Source organism: Rhododendron vialii, chromosome 11a, assembly GCF_030253575.1.
Source record: "Rhododendron vialii isolate Sample 1 chromosome 11a, ASM3025357v1".
Lineage (NCBI taxonomy): Eukaryota > Viridiplantae > Streptophyta > Magnoliopsida > Ericales > Ericaceae > Rhododendron > Rhododendron vialii.
This window is the reverse complement of record NC_080567.1, coordinates 25,435,374-25,459,380: the sequence shown is the minus strand read 5'-3', so window position 1 is coordinate 25,459,380 and position 24,007 is coordinate 25,435,374. Positions and strand designations below refer to the sequence as shown.

Below are 24,007 nucleotides of genomic sequence, written 5' to 3'. Positions count from 1 at the left end.
TCCATGGCCTTGAAAGTCTAGATTTGGGTGAGAACTTGTTGTCAGGTAAAATACCCGATCAGTTTGGAGCACTACAAAGGTTGAAAATGCTAAATCTCTCCCACAATGAGCTTGATGGTTTCTTACCATCTTTTTTTGATTGTATGTTGGCTCTTTCATCGGTTGATATATCTAACAATCAACTGGAGGGCCCTCTTCCTCATATTCTTTCAAGAGGCTCCATTTGAGTCACTCCGAGGTAATAAATGTTTATGTGGTAATGCAACTGCTTTGAAGGCCTGCCAACTTCATGGGGTTCCTAGAAAGAAGGAAAAGAATTTGGTGTTACTGATTTCTCTTCTCTCTTCTGGTTTTGGGATTTCAAGTTCTTTCCCTCATGGTTCTCGGACTTTGCTTGTCTTTTCGAAAGAAAATCAAGAGCACACAAATGAGCCAAGCCAATTAAATAATGGAAATTTGTTTGCAATATGGAGTTATGATGGCAAGATGGTGTACGATAACATCGTTGAAGTGACGAAGAACTTTAGTGTCAAATATTGCATTGGGGAAGGAGGATGTGGTACTGTTTATAGAGCTACCATGCCAAATGGTCAATTAGTTGTCGTGAAGAAACTTCACGCATTATCTAATGGTGACTCATATAACCAAAAGGGCTTTAAGAGTGAGACCAATACATTAACAGAGATAAGGCACCACAACATCGTAAAGCTTTACGGATTTTGTTCGCATCCAAGACACTCGTTTTTGGTTTATGAGTTCTTGCAAGGTGGAAGCTTGGCAAATGTACTTGCCTCGAAAAAAGAAGCAAAAAATTTAGATTAGAACAAAAGAGTGGATGTTATTAAGGGTTTGGCAGATGCTCTATCTTATATGCACCACGATTGTTTGCCTCCAATCATCCATCGCGACATATCGAGCAAGAATTTTTTGTTTGATTCACAGTACGTGGCTCACATCTTTGATTTCGGGACGGCCAGATTTATGAAGCCAGACTCTTCAAATTGGACTTCATTTGTAGGAACCTTCGGATATGCTGGTCCTGGTATATTTCTATATTGCACTTCTTTTTTCTCCTTTTTATAAATTTCCAAGTCATCCGTAAAATGTTTATAACTCCTTTCCGACTAGCAAAGCCATCCTTAAAATGTTTATAACTCCTTTCCGACTAGCAAAAAAAACATCCTCCTTCATGAAGGGTATAACTATTAGCTTTTTTATTGTAGAGTTGAACAAACTAGCTAGAAGTTTGAATATAGGAGAAGGTTCTACTCACACCATATTTCACACAATTTTTGACACTACATCTCAATCCTCTCTCTCTCTCTCTCTCTCTCTCTTTTTATTTTAAATTTTATAATGTTTATAACTTTTTTAGTACATGTATATTTTTTACAAAATTTATATTTTGAAACTTACTTGTGAGTGGAACCCTCCCTTGAATATATGCGTAAATGCGAAACTTAATTAGCCAATGCCTGAAATGCGGCATGAGCACGGTTCTCATTTCTCCCGTCCCATCATACCCTTTTGGCAAGCATTTATTTCTATCTCTTGGACTTTGTTAAATTGTGTATTTGGTGTTGGAATCAATTGTTTCTCATTGAAAAATAAAGTCAGGATACAACCACACATATATAGGAAAATGACACAACCTATTAGGAAAGAATAAATATGAAAAGAGAATGATTATACGCAATCCCAAGATTATGGAATTGAGATCTTGATTGATTGTTTCATTGTGCGGTGCTAATTGATAGTTGCCCTCTTTTGCATAGTGTCCGCTAATACTCCCCCTCAAGGTGGAGCATGGAGGGACAAAATGCCCAACTTGGACCGTAGATGACCGAACTGGTCGACCCCCAATGCCTTGGTGAAAATGTCTGCTATATATCTGTTCAGTAGAGGCAACGTGACTAAGGTGAAGGAGCCCTTGTTGTACCCTTTCCTGAACGAGGTGGCAGTCGATTTCAATGTGTTTGGAGCGCTCATGGAAAACTGAATATCGGGCAATGTGCAAAGCAGCCTGATTGTCGCAATATAAGGTGATGGGTGATGAGAGGGAAACTGCTAAATCACGGAGTAAAGTGTGAAGCCACAAGAGCTCGCAAGTGGTCGAAGCCATGGCCTGATATTCAGCTTCGGCGGAGGATTGGGAAATGACACTCTGCTTTTTAGTGCGCCAAGAGACGGGGGTGCCACCAAGAGTAATAAAATAACCCGTAGTCGAGTGACGAGTCATAGGACAACTGGCCCAGTCGGAGTCAGTGTATCCAGTGAGAGTGAGATCAGAACCGGTAGGAAAGAGGAGGCCATGGGAAACGGAACCTTTGAGGTAGAGTAGAAGAAGAGTGGCAGCATCAAGGTGAGGGACCCGTGGGGTGTGCATGAATTGGCTAAGCATATTAACAGCGAAAGTGCTATCCGGCCGCAAAATGGTGAGGTAGATCAGGTGGCCAACAAGACGGAGGTAGGAACTCGGATCCGAGAGGGGTTCACCAAAATCGGCTGTGAGTTTGAGATGCTGCTCCATCGAGGAAGAGGCCGGGCGGCAACTGGATTGACTGGCATCATCGAGGATGTCAAGAATGTATTTGCGCTGATTAATAAAAATTCCTGTTGCAGAGCGGGCGACTTCGATGCCCAGAAAATACTTAAGCTGTCACGCCCTCGATTTTCAACATAAATTAACAATACCATTTGAAATACAAAGTCCTCCCAATCGTACGAACAATACCCCAAAATACAATACAGTGTACAATTCCACAAACTGGTCTACAAATAGCATCTTCTAAGATAGGAATTTCATAACAAAGCGGTTTGTTTTACAAGAATCATAAAGTACTCTCCAAAATAGCTTTACTCGATAACGTCTGCATGCACTCCAAATATTCCATGACCATGACCTGCAATGAACCTGAAATGGTAGGTTGAGCAAACACGCGCCCAGTAGAGAATTCTATGCGCAAACTATATGTAAATTTGATGAATCATGCGCCGTGAATGAGTGAATATTGACAGATTGGCCTATAGTACAAGTGACTACCTACAAGCGGCAAGCTACAGTCGAAGGGTCCTAGACTTCATATAAAGGTCACTAACCATTTGGTTTTTTAACTAAGTACATTAGCAAACTCACGTCGTTCCACATTTGTCTATAATCAATTCATAAACATCTTATTATTATACCTACGGTACTACAATCTTTCTCGTGTCCACATTGATATTAGTCAAATCCTTTTATTGCAAAATCTTTCCTTTTAATCAGATATTTCCCTTCGATAATCACTAGGGTCACCTCGGGTCTAGTTCCCTCGAGCGCAGGGTCACCCCGAGTCTTTTCCCTCAATAACAATAATCAGTGGGGTCACCTCGGGTCTAGTTCCCTCGAGCGTAGGGTCACCCCGAGTCTTTTCCCTCAATAACAATAATCATGGGGTCACCTCGGGTCTAGTTCCCTCGAGCGTAGGGTCACCCCGAGTCTTTTCCCTCAATAATGATCACTTGGGTCACTTCCCACGTCTTTCATAATCAATTTTATCATCAATCATCCCAGGTGTCCATATCATTTCCTAAACATAATGCTACGTCCTACACAACACCTTAACCCATAACGTCTCTGTGACATTTTACCCACAATGCTCACCATGTCTTACACGTCGTTCTAACCCGTGAGTAACTCTATAACCTTCCACCCACTAGTATCGACATTCAAACGTAAAAAGACAAACGCCATTTGAAACTAATTGTTTAACGAATCAAGAGGACAGATGGTCCTGCTAGACATCCTTACATTTACCCATAATACTCACTACGGCGCCCATATAGTCTACGGTACTCCTAACCAACTTAACGGTATGTTTTCCATTTACAAGGAAACTAACGATGCTTAACGATTGTTCAATGAGTGGAAAAGTTCAGTGAATCATTGGAATGCAAATAGCCAAGTGATCAAAGAATCTTAGAGACTCAAATAACTGTTTTAGGCCGTTTTACGGAAGTACCGGAAGTGAACGAGGTTCGAATAATAATAACAGAAGCAGAATAAATCAAGTTGTGCCAAAAGACTCAGAAGACTGTGTAGCACATTGGAAGGCCGGGCGATTAAATATCTTGCCCTACGACAAAACAATATGCCGCACGAATCAATCAATATGTCGGACAAACAAAAATGCCGTACGGCCATTCGAATAGTTGGTTTGCTGTACGATAATATAATATGCCGTACGACGGAATGGAAAATGCCATTCGGCCCTTTGAGAATCCTGATGAGCAGAACAATTTCACCATATGCCTCCCTTTTTCTTTTGAAATCCAAGAAGCTCTACCGGTAGGAGAGGAGTCCTACCGGTACAAAATAAATCCAGAGAAGCCACCAAATTTCATCGCCAGAAAACACCGAAGTTCTACCGGTAGGAAAGTGGCTCTACCGGTAGGAAATGAGGTCAGAAGAGACACGACTTGAACACAAAGATTTCTACCGGTAGGGAGGGAGTTATACCGGTAGGAGGCCATTTCTACCGGTAGGGAAGAGGTTCTACCGGTAGGAACCTGGAAATTTCGAACGACTTTTCTCAATTCAACAGATTCTCGGAAAATGCCAATAAATGATCTTAATAACAATAATAAGCACGATCTGACCGCATAAACATCGTATTCACGCATAACTTGTGCAAGAAATCCCTACTTCGAGTTTGGAGAGCAAGATCCCCAAGATTAATCAAGCTTTGACTCCAAGATCTTCAATCTCAACCTTGAACAGCTCCCTCAAAGCAAGACCCACGAATTTTTAAGCTTGAATCGCGTTTAGAATACAAATTGGAGGTTGGATTATAAAGGTTCCAAGTGATTTTGGTGGGTTTTTGGTTGAGAAATGGAGAGAGTGAGAGAGAGCCGAATAGAGAGAGAGAGAGAGAGAGAGAGAGAGAGAGAGAGAGAGAGAGCCGGCTGAGATGAGAAAAAAAAAGAATGAGAGAGTAAAGTCTCGCCTGGAACAATTAAGAGAGTGAGATGGGAGAATAATTTCCTACACTCACACCTAACACACACACATGCACCTGTCACCTAATTACCCTTATATATTCTCACTAGTTCGCGTTTAATTCCAAAATAAACATCTACGACATTCTCTCACGTGTAGCCCGTATTCTAACATTTTATAAGACTCCGGAAAAATTAAAAATAAAAAAAAATAAAAAAATACAGATCTCTACATAAGCTTGCCAAGATCTTTTAACTGAAACTGACTTAACAGGAACCCCTGTAAGCGACGGATAGAAGCCAAATCGTTGCCTGTAATAAGTAAATCGTCAACATATACGAGAACAACGAGAATATTAGAACCAGTTTGCCGAGTAAAGGAGTGGTCAGCTTGAGATTGTTTAAACCCAGCAGAAAGAAGGACGGTAGACAGTTTTGAATACCAATTGTGGGATGCCTGTTTGAGCCCATAGAGTGACTTTTGTAATTGACAGACACACGTCTCCCCCTGTCGGCCATATCCCGGAGGAAGGGACATGTAAACATCTTCGTCGAGGTCACCATGTAAAAAAGCATTGTTAACATCTAACTGGTGTAAGGGCCAGTTGCGAGCAGTCGCAATAGCGAGTACACAACGGACGGTGACCAACTGTGCAACAAGAGCGAAAGTGTCATGATAGTCCAACCCCTTGACTTGAGTATAACCTTTGGCTACCAAGCATGCTTTGTAACGTTCTACGGATCCATCTGCTTTTAATTTAGTTTTAAAAACCCATTTACAACCAATCGGTTTTTTGCCAGGAAGAAGAGGGGTAAGAACCTAGGTGTTATTGCTTTCAAGGGCATGGAGTTCGTGAGAAATGGCATCGCGCCAGTGTGTTTGCTTGATGGCTTGACTATAGGAAGATGGGTCATGCAAATGCGATAAAGCCGAAGGAAAAGCAAAGTGAGATGGGGAAATATGTGAGTAGGAAATAAAATCACTTAACGAATAGACCATACCTAGAGATTGTGGTGGAGTAGTGGTAGAGGTAGCGGTGGCAAAGGGAAGTGTAGGACAAAGGTTGTCCCGAAGATAACCCAGAGGGCGATGAGCTCGGGATGGTCTAAAGGGAACAGTTGAGGAGGAGGGTTACAAGGAGTTGGCGTGGAGGTCGGATGGGATGGAGTGGGTAGGGGGCCAACGAGGGGTTGGACTGAGGGGCTGGGGACGGGTTAGGGGAGCTGGATGTGGAGACCCGTATTTAATTTAATTAGTTTTAATGTTTATAAATTAGGAAAATGAGAAAAGTAGCATTTATGTGATTTGGGGTTAAAGTGAAGGAATTGATTGTGGAGGGGTACAATGTGTAATTTACATATATGTGAGTATATATAGGAGGGTGAGAGAGTAGGAGATCATTTTCTCCTCTCATGCCTCTCTCCCGCCTCTCTCCTTCTCTCTTGCTCTCTCTCCAAATTTCACTCAAAACCTACCAAAACAACCTTCAATCCTTCACCCTCTACGCATATTGTGGTCCGTATTTCGCCGGTTGGAGCTCGGTGGAGTCGAATCACTCTCGGTTTTGATTTCGAAAAGCTAGGGCTCGTAATTTCTTGGGTTTCATTTTTTGGCCTCGAGGTAGGGATTCTACCTCTCAATATATGTAATAGTAGTGTTTTCCTTGCCTTGAATCGTGTGCTTGATTGGTATAGTTGTTGTTGTGGTTGAAATCCTCGAAATCTATTGTAAATCTGCTTGAAAGCCATCTGTATCGATACGGCCCTTAATTTGTATCGATACAACACTCTCTGGACTGCTTTGAAGCTCACTCGTATCGATACTTATTAAGCTCGTATCGATACGGAGAGCTTAGTGACAAATTTTGCTGTTTTACTCCAAACCCTATTGTTTTGACCCCCGATCATTTCGAACTTGTTCTTAACATCACCAAATCACTCCATAACATCGTTAATCATATTCATTGAGTTCGTTGTGTATCTTTACATCCCTTGCCACTGTTCGGTAAACTTTGACGTCGATTATCACATGAGCTTCGATTGAAATGAAATGACATGTTATGAGAAGATGAGAAGTTTGAACCCTTGTCGACACAACGATGAACATTTAGGACCTATCGACGGGTAGGTGCCTAGCAGGGGATATCGGGGTCCCATAATTAGCCCAGCAGAAGCTAATGCTCATGTTGAATACTCAAGGCCCAACTTTCTAGGTGGGCACTTGGCAGGGGGGATCGGGGTCCCATAATTAGCCCGGCAGGAGCTTCGGCTCATGACACACGATGCGAAATGACATTGGACACACAGAAAGTTGAAACGGTTAAAGGTTGAGGTGTATACCAAACTTCGTATCGAGTACGTGGGATTGTTAAGCCTTGGCTATTGTCTGTTATGCGGTCTAAATCCCGTTCTTGCCTTGTGATCATTCTTGCACTTCTCTTGCATATAATGTTTGAATAGAATTTCCTACTGGGCTAGTATAGCTCAAGCCTATTATCAATTTTAGGTACTAGCACAGGGCAGCAGCGTGCATGGTTGAAATGCTTGGATGTGGAATCACCTTTGACAGCTAACGATTGAGGAGTTACTTAGTCATATTTGTAAACTTCTTTTGGAAGATGTATTTGTAACTCTAATTGTAAATCTTTTGACTATGGAATATTGTAACCCTTAACTCTTGGATATTCGATTCTTATGTTAATTTGGGCCTTAGAGCCAAAGATGTAATATTTTGGGAACTATTGATTGATGGAAGCGTGAGTAGGGAAAATGGGAAAGCTACGTCATTTTGGGTATCATACGAATTATCGTGAGGTTTTATTTATGGAAATCATTTATGTTTATGTTGAAAATCAAGGGCGTGACACTAAAGGTGGGTGTATTGGAAATAGGAAGAGTGGGTAGTAGGGGTGGATTAGGAGGAGTGGTTAGTTGGGGTGGACCAGGAGAGGTGAGAAGTTCGAGTGGGTAGAGCTCAGTGAGACTATGGGATGGGTTTGCGGGGGGTGGAATATAATGGGGGCTAGTGGTGTGGAAGGGAAAAATATTCTCAAAAAAGGTGACGTCCCGAGAGATAAAAAATGTGTTCGTGTCGAGATTAAAAAGGCGGTATCCGCTGTGGCAGGGAGGATATCCCAAAAACACACAAGGGACACCGCGGGGTTGAAATTTGTCGCGGTTGACATGGGATTTCTGAGCATAGTAGAGACATCCAAAAACAAGTAAGATTTTGTGATTTGGGGCTCGGTGATAAAGGTGTTCAAATGGTGAGACATTTTTAAAAATTTTGTGGGAGTGCGATTAATAAGATAAACCGCTGTTAAGACACACTCACCCCAAAATTTGATGGGAAGATGGGCTTGGAAATGTAAGCAGTGTGCCACATTTAATAGGTGACGATGCTTACGTTCAGCAACGCCATTCTGTTGAGGGGTATCAACACAAGTGAGTTCTTGTAAAATTCCATTATCATGAAATAATTTTTGAATGGGACGAGATAGAAATTCGGAGCCGTTATCAGAACGGAAAAATTTAACTCCGGCATTGAATTGTGTTCTGACCATGTTGAGAAAAAATTCGATTTTGGAAAAAGCATCTGATTTGTAACGCAATAAATACACCCAAGTAGTACGTGTGCAATCATCAACAATTGTAAGAAAATAACGTGCCCCACATGTAGCCACCCCAAATGTCAATAAATATTCGATCAAATGGAACAACACTTTTATTGAGAATAATTTCAAAAGGTAATCTAGTATGTTTCCCACGCAAACAGGTGTCACAAGGACAAGCATTATTAGTAGGGTTTTTAACAAGAGAAAGAGGTAAACTAACAGGTGCGGGATGACCTAATCTTTGGTGCCATAGGGTGGAGTCATCGGTTGGAGCTGTGAGGGCAGTGGAAGGTGGTGTGCGGAGGTAGTACAAGCCATTGCGTGCCTCACCCGCTCTAATCACAGTCTTCGACTTCAGGTCCTAAAATAGGCAGAAAGTAGGAAAAAAGAAAACAATGCACTTAAGGTCATGGCATAGTTTTTGTACAGATAATAAATTGAAACAAAAACTAGGGACATGCGATACATCAAAAAGAGTAATGGAAGGGGTGACAGTTATAGTTCCTGTATGAGAGACAACATGAATAGAGCCAGAGGCGGACCGGATTGGCAAAATTTGATTGGTAACTGTATATGAGTTACAAAGGAATAGATGGGGCGTCATGTGAGAGGAAGCCCCACTATCAATAATCCAATCATGTGAAATAAAATTGGTATTACCGGAAAAAAAATGCAGATGAATGTTCGTAAAAATCATGTGCTTGGGATGCTTCTGTGGGGCTCAAGTGGGGATTGAAATTCATGACAGACGATTGTGCTGCATAATTGGACTGGTTAGATGGTGGACGCGAGGGTCAGTTGAAGAACTAATCGGGGTACCCAATGAGTTGACCCCGTCTGGTTGCAATGTGTACAGTAGGCATTGGGATCTTTGCTTCCCCGAGTGTGTGGTTCCTGCTGGATGTCCCCTCGTGGAGGATAAACCCCACAACGGCTATCTCCCCGTGGCTGATTGGAACGAGTTATAGGTAGTTGCCAAGGGAATTGTTGTTGTCGGATTGGAGGGCCTGCATAGGGAGGCTGTCGTGCTTGAGGAGAGTTGAAGTTTTTGGGTTGGTTTTGTTGGTAGGGCCACTAGTCATGAGAGTTCTGCCGTTGGTTATTGTTAGAGATGGACCGAGACGGCTGAGGCCCAAACCTTTAACTCATCATCGCGGAGTCCGCCTGGATTGGTTGAGTAGTCGTTGGAGGCATCTTGGTTTGTTCTTCCGAGATCAATACGCCGTAGACCTTCCCAATGTCGGGGGGCGGGTCCATGGCAAGGATATGAGTGCGAAGGACATGGTAGGGTTCATTGAGGCCCATTAAGAGTTGATAGACTCGTTCGTTTGACACCCTTGTTTGCCATGCAGCAGTGGTGTTGCATGTGCAGGCTGGAAGGGGAGTGATTGATTGCATCAAGTTGGTCCCAAAGAGTTTTGAACTTGTTGTAATAGTTGGTAATGTCAAGATTAACTTGTTGGAGATTGGTAATCTCCTTCTTAATTTTGAAGATGGTGGCGTTGTTGCCTTGGGTAAATCTGGACTCAAGATAACGCCATAGCTCATACGGTGTGCGGCAACTTGTTAGGCTTGGAGTGATGGTGTTGTTGATGCTGTTCAATAACCATGAGAGGACCATTATAGAAACTCGTTTCCACAGAGGTTGAATATCGGGATCTGCGGGATAGGGTAGGGTGTTATCAATGAAACCCAATTTATTTTTGGCACAAAGGGCCATCGTGATTGAACGGCTCCAGGACCCATAGTTGGTATGGGTTAGGGCAATATCAACAAGAGGTGTGTGGGGGTGATCGGCTGAATGAAGAAAGTAAGGAGAGGAGATATCAGAAATAAGTTTCTGAACCTTTTCTTGTGCCTCAACCATGTCGGTAAAGATGACTTTGAGGCTGAAGCTATCGAGTTCTTCCAGTTCTATGGTGGTTTTAATTTCGTGGGTAAGGCAGAGTAAGAGAACGTAGACCACACTTTGATACCTTGTTAAATTGTGTGTTTGGTGTTGGAATCAATTGTTTCTCATTAAAAAATAAAGTCAGGATACAACCACACATATATAGGAAAATGACACAACCTATTAGGAAAGAATAAATATGAAAAGAGAATGATTAAACGCAATCCCGAGAATATGGAATTGAGATCCTGATTGATTGTTTCATTGTGCGGTGCTAATTGATAGTTGCCTCTTTTGCATAGTGTCCTTTTTGCACAGAACTAACATATACAATGGAAGTGAATGAGAAGTGCGACGTGTACAGTTTTGGGTTGCTAACACTGGAAGTGATTATGGGGAAGCATCCGGGCGATCTCATCTCATCTCTATCATCATCATCATCATCTGCGTTGTCATCATCTAATGGATAGGCGATTTTGTTGAAGGACGTGTTGGATCAACGCCTCCTGCATCCTAAAGATCAAGTGGCAGAACAGGTAGTGGTTGCTGCGAAATTAGCATCTGCGTGCTTGAATGCTAGTCCAGTGTCTCGATCAACCATGCAACAAGTTGCTAGGAAGCTGTCAAGTCCAAGGCAATCTTTGCAAATTGAGTTCCACCTGATTACATTAGGAGATCTTCTTGGTACCAAGTGCTTCACTTCTTGAGTTTCCTTGAACTTCAGCTCTTGTTGATATTTTTAAACGCCGGTTTTTATTTTTATTTGTATTTTGACGACTTTTCAATTTCACCCTTGTTTAGTGTGCTTTCTACGATCTTTTGTGCTTTGTTGATGTAGAATATCAAGATATGATGTAAAATAGACTTTCATTCAATAAAGGGTAAATTTCACTGATCTCCGCTGAGATTTCTGAAGAAAAAGGAGACCTCCCTTGTAGTTTCTGAAAATGCACTGAACTCATATAAGAAGCTCCCCAAACTACTTTCATAGCCTCCTCTTTAGTTATATGCCAATAATTACTCAAAAAAGAAACGAAGGGTGAATGAACAAAAAGAGTCATCGGTAATTTTTGGTTAGTTTGAAGATAGAAAAGGGGGTGAATGTACAATGTATGCCTCTTCCTTGCAGACTCTTCCTATGCTTCTCTTGTTAAGGATGAAAGAATCCTTTACCAATCCAAAGTTTGTAAGAAGGTGAAAATGATCCAATGTACACTCATGAAGATGGTCTTCGATGTCTTTGAGCTACTACAGGAATCCAACCACCATTTAATCCTCTTGAAACGCCGCAACAGTTCCACAGTTGACCTGGATCTCTATCAAGTGTGCCTTCTTCTGCTTCAATCCCTTCATTTTCGTAATCTGCGACATCCCACAATCACAACGAGCATACTGTAATCCAAGTGTCTCTAGAAATGCTAGAGTGAAAGGCTTCCTGTAAGCACAAAAATACAGAGCAAATGAAGTAATGTCACGCAGATGTTGAAGCAAGACATCAGAATGTACATCAAAACTTAACCAGAAGGTTTAAAATTCGACAAGGAAATAGGCTATGGGGTTCTTAACATTGCATGATTGTATCCAATTCAGTTTCTCTTTGTTTTTTCTTGGAACAAGTTGGTTGCAGCCAACTCTTAATAGAAAACTATATTTCTTTCCCACGGGCAACACTGTGTTTGTCAAAGTGATTTATTAGTTTGATTTGATTAAAAAAATAATAATCGCATTTGTTAGTTTTGCGTCAAAATTTTATGAAAATTGCTCATCACCTATGTTTCACAAATCTAAGGCAAGAGTACAAGCGGGCTGTTAGCGACAATAATTGTAAAGCAACAATCACATTGTTAGAATATGCTTCTGACGGTTTTGGTGTCGCGATTTTCTACTTGATAAAAGTAAAACAAGAACAATAGTAAAAAAAAAAAAATGAAGAAGAAGCAGGGCACTTCAACGAATTGCTGTCCTGATTTTCTTTAGGACCCAAACATTTATCCGACACGAAGAATTTTTCAGTCCTGGGTGGATACCACGTGGTGTCTGCTCAGTACATCCGGGCCGTTCATTGCGGTTTTTGACGGTTCGGATTTAGAGAGAGAAAAAAGACAGAGAGAGTGGTAGGGTGAGGAGATAGAGGGTTTCAATATGTGTCGTCCAAAAGTGCATTGGACGGTCCAGATGTGCCGAGCGGGCACCACATAGGATATATACACCCAGCACCGAAAAATTTCTCGACACAAAGAGTTGCATCAAGTCTGAAACAGGCCCCGACTTTCTTAATGTGTAACATTATTGAGAAAGCAAAATTAATTTCCAGAGAACAAAATACAGGACCCCAAGTGATATTATTATTAATTTTTTTTGGAAAGGATCGATGTCATGGATATTAAAAAAGATTTGAAGATCAAAATACAGAGATACAATACACAGAGAAACATAGAGGGGCATGTACCCGACTCCATCAAATAACTCCGTAAACAATCCCGGAAAAATAACTAGTGAAGTTGGTTGCTCACTTCCTCCTCTCCCCCGTGGTGACCAGGGTTCGAGTCCCAAGAGGGGGAGGGCTTTGGGGGCCAGGGCTATGGATAGCCTCTGGATCCTCCTGTGCTAACCTAACACCCCACTAACTATACAATATGGCCAAAAAAAAATAAAAATAGATGCGATTGTCTACACGGCAGTGAATGTTGGTAAACTGTTAGGGGTAAGTTGCCATTTCTGGCCATTACTACCCCACAACAAACTATCTAGGACACATCCACCGAAAAGGCCAATTGCTACATCTTACAGAACAGCCATTCAACCAAACAGCTGCCGCCGCCTCCGCACATGACGAGGAAGAAGAAACAACCGCTGACGAAGACTGCCGGCGACCTGCATGCACGACCACGGCAAAAGCTGGAAAACCACTCCGAAATCCCAAAATGCAGCCGAAAGCAAGCAAATTTATTATCACACCACCGTCACCCACCAGATGTGGAAAAACCAGACTGGTACAGACACCGGACAGGGGAGACCCCTTGAAAGGTTCAGAATTGAAGGATCAATAATGTTGAAGATTCCAGTTCTTCCCAACTGCCGTGTAGTATGAGTTGTGGAAACACTTTCTTGACTAAGACCTTTCTTGCACAATGGTGTTTTGGATCCCGTTGTGGACTTACGGAAGACCCACTAACGCGTAAAATCGGAAGGGACAGGAACGTGTAAAATTGGATGGGACAAGGAACAGGATAGATTAGGACTAGACAGGGAGCCTCTCCCCGTTGGAGGGGCACCAACTCTTCTCATGCCCTTCCTTAGTGCGGATTATAGCCATCGTATCCTTTTGATTATCGATTCTTCCGCGAGGAGGACACGTTGCTTTTTGCTACGAAAACTAAAGCATCGGGTATTTGAGTAGTTACAAGCTCTTCAAATGAGTAGTTCCATCAGTATTGTTCTGTTTCTGTTAGATTACCTCCTTAATTAAGATACAGTGACTTCTGGCGTTATATATTCATATAGTACGACATAAGAATGACAACTTTCAGACATTTTTCTTCCTATGTGCATTTAAAGTTACTGCTGTACAAATTTGATCATGCCAACCTTAAATAAAACCACAGCCCGAATAGCAAAGTTGTCTATTATTTTGATTTCCACTGGGAAAAATTATAAAGCCTAAGGCCCTAAACTCGCTTCCAATGTCTTGGATGGGAAGCATCTAGTTTTAACTATTAACAGTCTTCTGAATCAGACAAATTCTCAAGGTAGTTTTGGTTTGCCCATTTGTGGATAAATATCGTGTCGTAGCTTCATTCCACGAATGAAACTCTTGATAGGACTGAATAAATGGTTTTCCTACCTGCAGTTGTCAAAAAACAGTTTGGTTCAAGTCCAAACCTCTTCCCTTCCGCACCTCTTTTCCGATCGAATTTCGATGATCCGAGCTGCTCAATGTGATCAGAACGTGATTTTAAGGCACAATCAAGAAATCGGCAAAAAATATGATCGGAAAGAGCTTCATTCGAACAGTTTTTGTTTGTATTTTATTGAACGGTTCAATAAAAAAACTGCTCAAATCAAGCCCTTCCCAGTGTTTTTTTTGCCAATTTCTCACGTGTACAATTAAAATCACATTCTGAACATATTGAGCGGCTCAGATCATCGAAATTCGATTGGGAAAGGGGAGGTGTGGACGGGTGTGGACGGGAAGAGGTGTGGATAGGAACCGGACTATGTCAAAAAATGTCACCAATGGTTGGTGAGTAATTTAGTTTTACAACAATAACAGTGATGCATCTCCTTACCACAACTTGGAGTACGCATTGTTCTCTTGCTAGAGGTGTACTATTATCTATGGTGCCAAGGAGGGGAACTTGTGAATGCCTATTTAAAAATGCATTATCACGAGTAAAATAGTGAAAGGGTCTGTATTGTCCCCCAAATCTGAATTCTTTGCGAGGGGTTTGGAACTCTCATTAACCCGACCCGATTCTGATCCAGTCTTCAGGTTGTGCACAGATTCCTCCATGTTGATAGACTGACAAAAGTGGAGACTGAAAATTCATTCATAAATTTCAGGACATGGGAATATGGGCACAAAAACGCCAAACTTCCATTTACACCCTGTGATAAGATCGTGGCTCATCCTTCGTGTTCTCTCCCTTGAAGTGATTTGCCTAGGCCAGATCATTATGAGTCATTTTTTAGCTGTTTTACCTAGCTGGGTTGGGCATCAAGAACCAGATTGATGGGTGACTTGTCTGGTTGTCAGGGTCCAAATATGCCAAGGGATTGATAACTGCACGATCGAACTATGGCTAGGCAAGGGAAGAGTGGCATGGACCCTTTCTAAGGGGATTGAATCAAGTTCAAGTGCCTGATTTGGTAGCTTGAGCTGTGCGACTGATCTTGCCCGCCTTATCCCTCCCTAGAAATCTTCAAAAGAAGACCGTAGATGCGGTCAAAATCGTCAAACCTAAGGTTGGGAAGACCTTTTGACTAAGCACTCATGGTCTGACACGTGGCAAAGGCTTACAAGATTAGGGGTTGCCCAGCTGACCTTTAACTCAGAATAGGACCCGTTGACCGACGAACCCAAAGGAGACACCCGGCAGGGGTCCCGCGGAATGTTCCCGGGAGCGGATCCCGCCCAGGGGAAGCCGCATAATCACGCTAGAAAAGCACTGGGGGAACATCTAAGGTTCATGCAACATTTACAGAATACAACCTAAAGTTCGTCAGCCCTCATCTTGCGGCATTTTTCAGTTATGTTAGAACACCAAGCTCTCTCTCTCTCTCTCTCTCTCTCACACACACTTGACTTCATCATTGTCATCAATATATCTCAATTCGACCTATCATTAACATTTTGTAATTTTCTTTACGTTTTTGCCGGAGTGCAAATTTTTGTTTGTCTCTACGCGTCTCACAATTAATTTTAAAAACTTTCTTCAGTCAGTTATATCATTAGCTTTTCATTGTCTACGAATCTTGTCAACCCATCTCTTTTTTTGTAACCTCGTATGACATGTTATTTAGCCTTTGAAATTTCTCGGGTTGGACCTTAAAGGCAATGTTCTAATCGTCATTTTTCAGGGCTCTGTCTGAAAAGCAGAACGATGATCAGGGGCTGTCCAAGAGACAATCCGTCTGGGGAAAAATACCCTCATGTATATATTTTGGACACGGACACCTCCTAACCTTTAAAAACGCCCACAAACACCCCCTCATGTATTACCGTTACCCAAGTGAACCCATTCCGTTGGATTACCATTTGTTTCAACGGCACATGCCAGTATTTTTGGCATTTTTGAGACAAAAATACCCTTGAACGGATCTATATCTCTCTCAACCCTTCACTTATGCTCATTTGTCATCTTCACCTTCCCCCAACCCCGCTCTTCTCTCTCTCTCTCTCTCTCTCTCTCTCTCTCTCCACCTTCCCCCGACCCCGCTCTTCTCTCTCTCTCTCTCTCTCTCTCTCTCTCTCTCTCTCTCTCTCTCTCTCCCCCTCTCCCTCTCCCTCTCCCTCTCTCTCTCTTCCCCCAACCCCGCTCTTCTCTCTTTCTCTCCCCCCCCTCCCTCCCTCTCTCTCTCTCTCTCCACCTTCCCCCAACCCCGCTCTTCTCTCTCTCTCTCCCTCCCTCCCTCTCTCTCTCTCTCCACCTTCCCCCAACCCCGCTCTTCTCGCTCTCTCTCTCTCCCTCCCTCTCTCTCTCTCTCTCCACCTTCCCCCAACCCCGCTCTTCTTGCTCTCTCTCTCTCTCACTCTCTCTCTCTCTCTCTCCTTCCTTACGACTACCATGGAAGCTGCCAACAGCAGCACCAAGGGCATTGGCAACCTCACAGACATAAGACCTAGTTTCACTCTCTCATTCGCACACTTTGAACATCCTCGCTTCTAATTCCTAGGGTTTTCATTTTCAGCAACACTCCCATGTCTTTCGAATGGAGATTGCCGCTGTTTTTATAGCCCTATCCAGGCCCCACTCTGTTCCATCTCCACCCTAAATCCTAACTTTTCTTTTAAAAAAGAAGGAAAAAAAAAGTAGTAGTTTAGTCACGTGGTTTGAATAGGAACCCGACACACTGTATGAGTTATACAACGTTGGGATTTTACCTTAAAAATCCGACACCGCCACAATGACCCTTAAATTATTATTAGTCTGTGTTGAATTTTTGGAATTTTTTTCGGAGACTAAAATCCAAACACGTTTGGTCTAGTTCGCGTTAACGGGACATGAAATTTAATTTGCTGAGTCATGGGGATAGTAACAGGTGTCTTATTTTCATGTTGTACTTCCATGTTCCACCGAAGTACATATATATATACTAGTAAAAAAGCACGTGTGATGCACTTGAAAGCTTGGCCAAATAATATCATAGAATCTCAGTATTATTGTTTTCCTATTACTACCTTTTAGTCTAGACAATGAAAATTTTCTCATTCAACCTTGGTGTGAGAAGACACCTCTTTGATAGTGCCACAGGTGTAACGGTGTGAGGTTTTCATATTTTTCTAATCTAATAATTCTCAGTTTCCTATCCAATTAACCTTTCCATCTAACAATTGTCTGCTCCAATTAAATAAGATGCTAATGGAATTAAAAACTTTTGAGCTATAAGTCAGATTCGGAAATCTACACATGTAACAAACTGTGTGTAAGAAACTATGGAGTAATTAATTAACCCAATGTATAAACAGATTCGGGAGAAAGTAAGTAGATAGGCAAACAACTCAAACAACTGCTAATTTTTTCCTAAGTAACGTGCAACCAGATTAGAACACGAGTAGTAAACGGAAAATATAACTCACAAATGCCGACACCAAAGAATACGAAGTAGATCGAGTCCAATGATGAATCACAGTGTCCTTAAAGCAGATTTTGCCCTCGCCAAGGTGCTCCCAATTCTGGACGTCCGCTTCCTAGGATGCAGTGATCTTTACGCATGCAAATTCAGCACTTTGATTGCGTGCCCACGAACTAAAACTGTGCAGAACTCTCTCCGACTCTATATGCAAAGTGTATGTGTGCTCTGTGGATTTTGGATGCATGAAATGGCCAGATACAATCTGTTTAAATAGGCAGACAAGTGACTATCCGAACAGGTACGACTTTGTTCACAAAGGGTCACGCTTGAACAGTTGCACTGGTTTGGAAACTGACTGTTGCAATGGTTCAAAACTCACATTGGTTTGGTTTGCTTCCGAAAAACCATGTGGAAACTAACTGTTGCAATGGTTCAAAATTCGCATTGGTTCAGTTTGCTTCCAAAAAATCATGCACTGGTTCAGTTTTGGAAGAGAAATGAGGAGGAGACAATTGTTCGAGTATTCCATTTCTTCATAGGCTTAGTTTTTCATTAATAAGTTTTTGGGCTTATTGCAATCACGTCCAAGAAAATGGAAAAATGAAATTGTAAAAAATGATCTCTCGCTTCTTTCTTGTTCGGGTTTTTAATATGAGAAATAAAACTGTACATTAGTGGTTAGAAATCGTTTTCAAACTATCAAACTATATGAAAAAAAGTTAGAGGATCGAATAGAAACGTACTTGGCCAATTTCAGGCGTCCGTTAATTAGCAATCGAGGCTTATAGGTTATATATCCTTAAAGCAATTTCATCCCCAAAACTGGTGCTCTTGGAATACTCGAACGATTGCTTCCCCGGGTTACTCAATTGTCAACGACCAGAAGTAGCACGCCAATCTATCTGAGTGTTTTTACTGTCAGGAATCCGAAATGTGGTATGCGGTTGTGAGCAAAAAATGTGAATGAAAAGGTAAGGCAGAGCCTATTTATAGGTAAGAAAGTGGAAGCAACTGTATGGAACGGACATGAAGGTTAATGACGAACTGATGCCATTGGAACAAACACAACTGATTGCATAACATCTTTACCGTTGGAAACAAAATGAAATTAAACTCAACAGGTCCAAACCTTTTTCTTTATTCCTTTTCCCAGAGTATCTCCGATGAGGTGCATCCTTTGGGAAGCCAGGGATCTATTGGAGTTGTTGTATATATTGTGTCGTTTGAGGAAGAGGTGTAGGGTGGGGTAGGAATTAATTGAAAGTGCTAGGGGTATTTGTGGAAAGCAAAAAGTAGAAAACATTTTCATACATTTAAAAGAAGTAGTATAGATGTATTGGGTAATTATTAAATTAGAGAACAAAACAAAAACGAGAGAGACTCCTGCCTAGTCTTTTTTTTGCCGAGGATCCACCGTCGGGCCGCCCGTTCCGTTTGTTTTCACCGAAGGATTTCTAAGCCCCTTTTGGTAATCCTTCTAACCCATTAATCTGTTTATCATTCTCACTCATTAATCTATTTTATGGTTAGTAATAGGACATATGTATCTATTTTTGACTGAGGAAATAGAACTGGAGCAAAACTCTTGCAACACTCGCACACGCACGCGTACAGCACCGAGGAACGGCGGCCATGGCTGCCGACCAACTCGATCGACACCACTTCGGCCACTCTCTCTCACCTTTTTATAGCATCTTTTTCTCCTCTCGCATACGCAGCACCCGAACCCCTAAAATTTTCACACAAGCGAAACCCCTATCGCGTTTAAGTAAATTATTTGCTGATTATTCACCGACTGATTATAAGCCTCAATTTAGGATAATGAATAGCAATTTGATTAAGCTAATCAAAGACTATGCTAAATTCCTACGCATCTACTTTAGTAAACTGTGGGAATTTTATTCCAAACTTGTGTATTTGGTACCCATATATAACTTCAGAAGGGATAATAGGTTTAGTATGTAATAATTTCATTCTAGAACTATAAAAAAAAAAAAAATAGTCCTTATGCCGACCCGATGGCCTAATGAAGAAATTAGAGTTGATTCCTAGATCATGCTCAAACAGTTGTGGCAAGTAGTAATTCATGATGCGTTTTGTATAGGTACTAGTGCCTTGGGCTAGCTCGGTGCCACGTCAAGTTAGACGCATCCTTTTTGGTGAGTTGCGCATACTTTGGTTATATGTATTTTTCTGAATTTTGGGATAAAATGCCATTGCTTGTTTTTGCTGAAAAATGTGGAATTCGATCCGCTTACTTGGTTTAATTGGTGACGGTGAATAAAATACATGTGATGGCCTGTTTATTAAATCTTTTGTGTTGTAGTTAATCTAGACCATGGCAATATGTTTTGGGAGCTTGAATTTTACTTCTTGTTAGTACATGCTTGTGATAATATGAATAATTTGAACGGTGTCTCGAGCGCTAGGGGACATGTAAAGAAACTAGTGGCATGAAGTAATAAGGTAGGAGATGCAGCCAGGCATCACCGGGTAACGATATCTTACAACTCTTCAATGGGGTCGCTCCGCAACCGACTGGCAAAAATACCGTTGAATGTTATTATCGCTCGAATGTGCAAAAGTGAAAGGGAAGAAGAAAAGTGTCCATCTTTTGGACCAAAAAATTGAATTTATGGATCGAAATGCTTGTTATTGGAAAATTTGATGAGAATACTTGAAATGTTGCTTGGTTCTTGGATTGTTTTATTAAGTAAGGTATTTTCATAGTCAAACTTGTAATTTTGGTATACGTTTCTCACCCGAGCTTCGGCTTATGAAAACCTTTTCTAATTTTCCAGGTTATTGTAGATAGCAAGTTGAGGGCTGGTTGCGTTTTTTTTGGTTAGCTCTTGTAAATAGCACGTCTGTAAAAAGGAGCAGAAACGTTGTGTAGTTTTGAGACAAGTGGTATTGTAAATTAAGCTTAGCTATGTTGTATAGACACTCTGGAGTTGTATGAATAGTCGCTTCCGCTGTTTTTCTTTTTATGTTATTTAGTGTGCTCTGAATGGGAAAAGTGTTGGAGGCCTTGGTGATTCCGTCACTGGTCGGTCACGTGACCCGTATTGGAGTTGGGACGTTGTCACGCCCTCGTTTTTCAACATAAATAACAATACCATTTTGAATACAAATCCTCACAATAGTACATACAATACCCCCAAAAATACATTACAGTTTCCAAATTCACAAGTATGTCCACCCGATACAGTATTCCAAAAAAAAAATAGAGAAAACAATACAATGCAATTTGTTTTACGAAAGATAGACAAGTACTTCCAAAAATAACTTTAGTCTGTGATATTTGCACGCACTCCAAACTCTCCATGACTGCGCCCCTGTGATGTACCTGAAATTGATAGGTTGAGCTACACTAACCCAGTAGAAAAATCTATACGCAAGTTATAGGAAAATATGATGAGTTATGCATCTAGAGTGAGTAACGACAGATAAGCCCAAGTACACAAGACTGTCAACAGCAGGACCCTATGATCAGGGATTCTAGACGACCTATGTGAAGGATCTATCTACTCACACGTCAACAAGACCCATCAATATTCCTGCATCATTCCAAGTAAATCAACAACAGCTTTAGTACCGTTTCATTACATCTCATACAATTTCACAATCTTTTACATTTTCCCATTTCATCACCAAATCCCATTCCTCATTATCATCAGTCATCAGAATCTCTTTTCATCAACTTCATAAACCAATTTCGTGTCATGTGTCTGAGCCTAAGCTCCTGCCAGGTACTTACTCGAAAACGAGCCCTGAAAACATACAATATGAGTATTTAGCTCCTGCCAGGCATTTACTCATTTAAGAGCCCTGAAAGCAAATGATATGAGCATTTAGCTCCTGCCGGGCTAAATATGGGACCCCGTTATCCCCTGCCAGACATCCACCCGTCGATGGGCCCCGAGTGTTCTCGTTGTGTCTGATTGTTATTCACATTTCAATTCGCGTTTCCAAGTTGCAAGCACCAAATCATCCAGTCATTTCTCAATTTAATCAAACAAGTACTTCTCTACCAATTACGCACGTCACAATATTTCTTATAGTCTACGATGTTCACAGACTCTTTTACGCTACTATAGCCTTTACGACGATACTCCAATTATGCTAACGAAAAATCAATGGCACAGACACGTTCAACGAATCGTACGATACGATCTTTCAAACTTAGGAATGATTTTCAGATATTCTGATTTTCAGCAGAGCAGTCCATGTTCAAAAATTTATTAAAAATAGCATACTCAATATTTTTTAATGATTCCAACACCAAAACATCTCCAACTTACCCATCTTTAAAACCTATAAGGACCCATCACCAATAGGGTCGCTCAACCATAACAAACGATGAAAAATGCAGCTCTGTACGCTGCCTAAATTTCCAGATTGCAGTCCAATCTTCTAAAAATCACTATAAATCGAGTTCTTAATATTTTTGAGTGATTCCAATCTCAATAGTTGCAAGATTGAACGAAGCTTATAAGTCACAAAGGAACCCTTGTCAAATCTGCACTCCAAGGGCGGTTAAACAGGGGTTTACCGAGGCTACACGAATCTGTCACGCAGCATGACAGATTGACACGCCTCCATTCAAACAATCATAACTTTCCGTGTCCTAAGAGTTTTAAGACGATTCCGGTGGCAAATGAAAGCTAACTTCAAGACCTTCGAACCGATACAAAGTTTGCATAAAACAGACATCGGACGAGGAAGTTATGACCATCCGAAGTGGGCTGAAACCCAGAAAACGAGACAGATTACAGACCAGTATGCTAAAAATCACCATAAATTCAATTCTCAACGGTTTCGAGTGATTCCAGCGGCATTAGAACGGGCTTTAAGCCTACTCTATTTCATACGAAGGAACCAAAATTCAAATCTAAGTTTAAGAAGGCGTAAAACCCCAAAAACGCAGGCCCTGTTCTGCTGATTTTCGGAAATGGAAGGAACAAGCTTAAACAACGAAGCAAGATACGATCTAGGTACATAAACACCGTATAAATGCATAACAAGAGTAAGAAAATCCCTACCTCATGGGTTTCGAGCAAAACCCGACCCTTTGACCAAGTCAACCGAGCTCCCACGTTGTCCAATCATGATTTTTCTTGGATGGATAGGAAGCCCGAACTCCGTATAACGACTTTAATTCTTGGGCTTTGTTCGGAATCACGCTCTAAGTAAATGAAATCGAGGAGAGAAGTGGAGGGAGGGTTTCGAAGGGAGAGGGCCGAGAGAATAGGGAGAAAGAAAGAAAAAAAAAGTGAAAGGGAAAATGGGGTTTTCCCCTGTACGTCCATATACATATATATACACTTATCACACTTTCACTCTTGCACTTGCAATTATATCACGTTGATCCCCTAATTTTATAACCATGCCATTATTCGAATTTTCACAATTTACGCCATTACTCAATAATTTTAATATTTAAAAAAAAAACGGCTCTAAAATACGGGTCTCTACAGACGTGACATAAACCCGGAGGAGTCACTTGATTATAATGATAGGGATTGCAATTGCATCCTAGATTCCCTATCCGTGATGGCAACCGCAACAATGACGACGGCGGAGCTGTATTTGAATGGGAGCAGCGATTGCGACGGGGAGGTGTTAGAGAGGACGTAGCCGGCTGCGGTGGTGGTCGTATCGAAGCGGCAAACGACGGGTGCATCCATGATGGAATAGTTGGTGCCGTTGATGAGGAGGGCTGCTGTAAAATCCTGACTTTCAAAATTCTAGTCACGTGGTCCAAATAGAAACTCGACACTCTAATTTAATTCTAATAGTAAGTGTCACGACCTAAAACATACCTTGGAAGTCGTGACCGGCCAAGCGGGTGTTAAGCCGTCGAAGGCCTGCTCAAATTCTAGTTTAGGGATTCCCACATCATTGTCATTTTAAACCATATAAGCAAAGTATATATGCAAAAGCGTAGAATAAATAACATAATCCCAGAGCTTCTAAGTGTACAAGTATAATAAATACAAACCATTAGACACCACTTGATTTTCCACGGTTATTCTAACACTTCAATCGGCCCACGTACAACTTGCTATCTACCTTAACCTTGAAAGATTGGAAAAGATTTTTATAAGCAAAAGCTCGGGTGAAAAACGTATACCAAAGTTACAAGTTTGACCATGGAAATACCTCACATTATAAAACAGTTCAAAGCAACAATTCAAATATTTCATTGACCATCCAGTACATGCAT

General features: G+C 41.4%; 1 long non-coding RNA gene and 1 pseudogene across 1 annotated transcript; one reads left to right on the top strand and one right to left on the bottom strand.

The window, feature by feature from the left end:
- Positions 1-429: 429 nt before the first annotated feature.
- LOC131306515 (MDIS1-interacting receptor like kinase 2-like) lies at positions 430-11,476 on the top strand (annotated as a pseudogene).
- LOC131306519 (uncharacterized) lies at positions 2,742-23,048 on the bottom strand. The gene is made up of 2 exons (XR_009193926.1): positions 22,824-23,048; positions 2,742-2,914 (listed from the first exon to the last, which is right to left on the bottom strand). It is a non-coding gene; the product is annotated as an uncharacterized LOC131306519 (long non-coding RNA).
- Between the last annotated feature and the right edge of the window lie 959 nt (positions 23,049-24,007).